Here is a 5,000-nt window from a genome sequence, read left to right as displayed (position 1 = left end):
GGGGTTCTCATGACTCGGAGGGGGGGGAGGGTTCATGACTCGGAGGGGGAAGGTTCATTACTCGGAGGGGGGAGGGGGTCTCATGACTCGGAGGGGAGGGGGTTCTCATGACTCGGAGGGGGGGGAGGGTTCATGACTCGGAGGGGGGGGAAGGTTCATTACTCGGAGGGGGGAGGGGGGTCTCATGACTCGGAGGGGGAGGGGGTTCTCATGACTCGGAGGGGGGAGAGTTCATGACTCGGAGGAGGGGGTTCTCATGACTCGGAGGGGGAGGGGGTTCTCATGACTCGGAGGGGGGAGAGTTCATGACTCGGAGGGGGGTTCTCATGACTCGGAGGGGGGGTTCATGACTCGGAGGGGGGTTCTCATGACTCGGAGGGGGGTTCATGACTCGGAGGGGGGGGTTCTCATGACTCGGAGGGGGGGGGAAATCATTGGAAAAAAGGAGCCAAATAAGTAGGGGAAAAGAAGGGGAAATTATATATATAAAAGAGAAAAAACGAAGCAGATATAACACAGCTAACAATAATAATAATAATAAAAATCGTAGTGTTTCCCTTGAGGACATCGAGAGGGGAGACTGCAGGGGAGAAGAGAATTGCTTAAATATAGTTAATGAAAAAAGTGGGAGGAAGGTAACATGTTAAATAGCATACATAGAGAGAGAGAGAGAGAGAGAGAGAGAGAGAGAGAGAGAGAGAGAGAGAGAGAGAGAGAGAGAGAGAGAGAGAGAGAGAGGGGGAGGGAGGGGGTCTCATGACTCGGAGGGGGAGGGGGTTCTCATGACTCGGAGGGGGAGGAGTTCATGACTCGGAGGGGGGAGGGGGTCTCATGACTCGGAGGGGGAGGGGGGTTCTCATGACTCGGAGGGGGGAGGGGGTTCTCATGACTCGGAGGGGGGAGAGTTCATGACTCGGAGGGGGTTCTCATGACTCGGAGGGGGGGGGGAATCACTGGAAAAAAAGGAGCCAAAAAGTGGGGGGAAAAAGAAGGGGAAATTATATAAAAAAGAAAAAACGAAGCAGATATAACACTGCTAATAATAATAATAATAATAATAAAAATCGTAGTGTTTCCCTTGAGGACATCGAGAGGGGAGACTGCAGGGGAGAAGAGAATTGCTTAAATATAGTTAATGAAAAAAGTGGGAGGAAGGTAACATGTTAAATAGCATACATGAGAGAGAGAGAGAGAGAGAGAGAGAGAGAGAGAGAGAGAGAGAGAGAGAGAGAGAGAGAGAGAGAGAGAGAGAGAGAGAGAGAGAGAGGGGGGGGAGGGGTTCTCATGACTCGGAGGGGGAGAGTTCATGACTCGGAGGGGGGAGGGGGTCTCATGACTCGGAGGGGGGAGGGGGTTCTCATGACTCGGAGGGGGAGGGGGTTCTCATGACTCGGAGGGGGGAGAGTTCATGACTCGGAGGGGGGTTCTCATGACTCGGAGGGGGGGGGAATCACTGGAAAAAAGGAGCCAAAAAGTGTGGGAGAAAAAGAAGGGGAAATTATATAAAAAAGAAAAAACGAAGCAGATATAACACTGCTAATAATAATAATAATAATAATAATAATAAAAAAAATCGTAGTGTTTCCCTTGAGGACATCGAGAGGGGAGACTGCAGGGGAGAAGAGAATTGCTTAAATATAGTTAATGAAAAAAGTGGGAGGAGGGTAACATGTTAAATAGCATACATGAGAGAGAGAGAGAGAGAGAGAGAGAGAGAGAGAGAGAGAGAGAGAGAGGGAGAGGGGAAGAGGAGAGAGAGAGAGAGAGCGGAGGGAGAAGGAGGGAGGGAGGGAAGGAGAGAGAGAGAGAGAGAGAGAGAGAGAGAGAGAGAGAGAGAGAGAGAGAGAGAGAGAGAGAGAGAGAGAGAGAGAGAGAGAGAGAGAGAGATAAAGAAAGAGAGAGATAAAGAAAGAGAGAGAGAGAGAGAGAGAGAGAGAGAGAGAGAGAGAGAGAGAGAGAGAGAGAGAGAGAGAGAGAGAGAGAGAGAGAGAGAGAGAGAGAGAGAGAGAGATAAAGAGAGAGAAGATAAAGAGAGAGAGAGATAAAGAGAGAGAGAGATAGAGAGAGAGAGAGAGAGAGAGAGATAGGAGAGAGATAGAGAGAAAGAGAGAGAAAGAGAGAGAGAGAGAGAGAGAGAGAGAGAGAGAGAGAGAGAGAGAGAGAGAGAGAGAGAGAGAGTGAGTGAGTGAGTGAGAGATAATACCAATATATATATATATATATATATATATATATATATATATAAATCTATATAAATCTATATATACATACGCATGTATGTATGTATATATGTATGTGATAGCATAACGCAGAGTAAATTCAAACAAATGAAAACATTCGAAAAAAATATAAAAACAAAACCCTGCACGAAGGAAAACACTCGACAGATATGAGAAAGAGCAAAAAATGGCGGGAAAATGAAGCCAAGGACAGACGCTGCTTCGAAAAGACTGACAAAACCTTTGAAACACGGAAAAGTATAAGTAACATTAGTGTAGTATAAGTAACGATTATAAGAATAGTGTAAGTACTGGGTATAAATAGTTATTTCCTTACATATATTTTCCATTTTATTTTGATTCCCTTATGGTCTGTGCTTTGTACAATAACACATGAACAAAGAGACTGTATTGTTCACGCACAAACCTGCTTTACATTCGTTAACCTTTTATTTATACAAATCGGCAATTATCAAATACTGTTTATCTTAATATTTTCCTTTTGATAAAATAGTCTAATTCGTGTCTATTCTAAAAGAAACTGATGTCCAAAACTAGTTATTATCAACACTAACTGTCGCGTTCATTTGCAGTCACGTGGAAATGTTGCAAAATTCAAAATAATATACAACGATCACCTTCAACACTCTCTCTCTCTCTCTCTCTCTCTCTCTCTCTCTCTCTCTCTCTCTCTCTCTCTCTCTCTCTCTCTCACACACACACACACGCACACACGCGCGCGCACACACAAGCACACACACACACACACACACACACACACACACACACACACACACACACACACACACACACACACACCTATAAAACCCTCTATCTCTCAATATAACACACACGCACACAGTTACAGAACATGAATCGGTAACCCCTATCTAAAAAATAAATAGATAAAATAAAGGTCACGCCCATGTTTATCATTCGCCTTAATTCATTCCGATTTCCCTCAATGTTTAAAAATTTTGCCTCTCATTCTCCTTGCCCCTATTCGAACAAGGAAATCCCCGCCTTTATTCGCACAACAAAAACAAAATGTCAGCTACGCCCTGTAACTTAATATTCTTGTTTAGAAAGGTGTGAACATATTGTTATTAATTTTGTATTTGTGTTTACATGAAGCCACTGGTCCTTATATGGGATTATTATTTTTTTTTTTTTTTTTTTTTTGCTTCATATGAATCTTACGAGTTTCTAGAACGAATAGAAACGCAGTTGGTTGATCGATATTGTCACTATTTGTATATATAGTTTTTCCCGTTGTTATTTATAAGAATCTCTTCAATTATTTGTGTATTAGTTTAATTTACGACTGAACAATAATAACAAAAGCAATCAGAATATTAACACATAGACTAACGCACGCACGCACGCTCACACACACACACACGCACACACTCACATACATACACACACATACACACACATTATGTCTGTCTGTCTGTTTCACACATCCACACACGCACAGAATAACAAAGCATCAACGACACCAATTATCAACGTCAACGATTGGTATGATGATTATAAAGGATGATGATAATGTTAATCATAATAATTATAATATTAATAATACTATCGAAATGGTGAAAGCAAGAATGTCAGTGATGACGATGCTGAAGATGATGATGGTAATAAATATTCTAAAAAATTATAATAATAACAATGAAAAAGATGATGACGATGATGATGGAAAGGATGATGTTGATGATGGTGGGTGATGGTGATGACGAGGACGATGTGGTGGTGGTGACAACGACTATTACAAAGACGATAAATAATTAACAAGCATTAACACATTAACAAGCAAACCAGCAAAAAACTAAACTAAAAAATTAATAATAATAATAAATAAATAAATAAAAGAAAAAAACAGGCAACAATTCTTTCTTTTTTGTATTCTATCATGAATCCCGAGATAATTTTTGAGTTCGTTTTCCCTCCTCTTCACTGCGCAATTACAAAGAAAAAAGTTAAAATTACAAGATAAATATGATAACTATATGTGCGTTTTCCTTCTACTAATCTCGTGTGAAGGTTATGCCATTGTAATAAGGCAAAAATTCATCTAATAACTTTAATGAGGAAAAAGGGAGGGAGGGAGGAAAAAAGTAGAGAGCGAAGGATGGAAGGAAGGAGGGGAGAGAGAAATGGCCGGGGGGAGTAGAGATAGAGATAGAGAGAGGAGTGAGGAGAAGCGGAGAGGGAAGGAAGAAGGATAGAGAGGTATGTAGAGGGAGGGAGGGAAAGAGGAAGAGAAAGAGAGAGAAGGGAGGGGGGATACAAGAGGAAGAGGAAGAGGAAGAGAGAGAGAGAGGGGAAATACAAGAGGAAGAATATGAAGGAAGGAGGGAGAAAAAGAAGAAAGATGGGGGGCAATAACGAGGGCGAAGGTGAGCACTGCCTTGTAATATTAAAAAAAAAAAAAAAAAAAAAAAAAAAAATGTCACGTAGAGAGCGCCAGCAGTTCGTGCACGGTCAAAACTCTTGTCAAACACGTCTCAAATACCGTTTCGAATACCTGCTTCATACTACGCGTTTTGCATAGGATAAGACTGATTCGAAGCTTCAATTCATTAAACGACGTTTCCCGACACGTACAAAAAAAAAAAAGAAAAAAAAAATCTTTCTTCTTCAAACAACTGTCATTTGCGATCTGCGAGTCACAAAAAGATAAAAAAAAAGTCGAAATCGTGTGAAGCAAACAAGTTAGGGAAGTAAAATTGTCACAGCTAATATCTAAATATAAATAAAATAAGAATGAATAGAAAA

The 5,000-nt window shown here is 41.4% G+C and overlaps 1 protein-coding gene across 6 annotated transcripts in view; it reads right to left on the bottom strand.

Annotated features, from left to right (window-relative positions):
- Window positions 1–5,000, bottom strand: part of LOC113821106 (uncharacterized) — a 36,230-nt gene that overhangs the window by 16,104 nt on the left and 15,126 nt on the right. The gene's annotated exons all lie outside the window — the stretch shown is intronic.

The sequence above is a fragment of the Penaeus vannamei genome, chromosome 37 (genome assembly GCF_042767895.1).
Source record: "Penaeus vannamei isolate JL-2024 chromosome 37, ASM4276789v1, whole genome shotgun sequence".
Classification (NCBI taxonomy): domain Eukaryota; kingdom Metazoa; phylum Arthropoda; class Malacostraca; order Decapoda; family Penaeidae; genus Penaeus; species Penaeus vannamei.
This window is presented reverse-complemented; position numbering and strand designations above follow the sequence as displayed.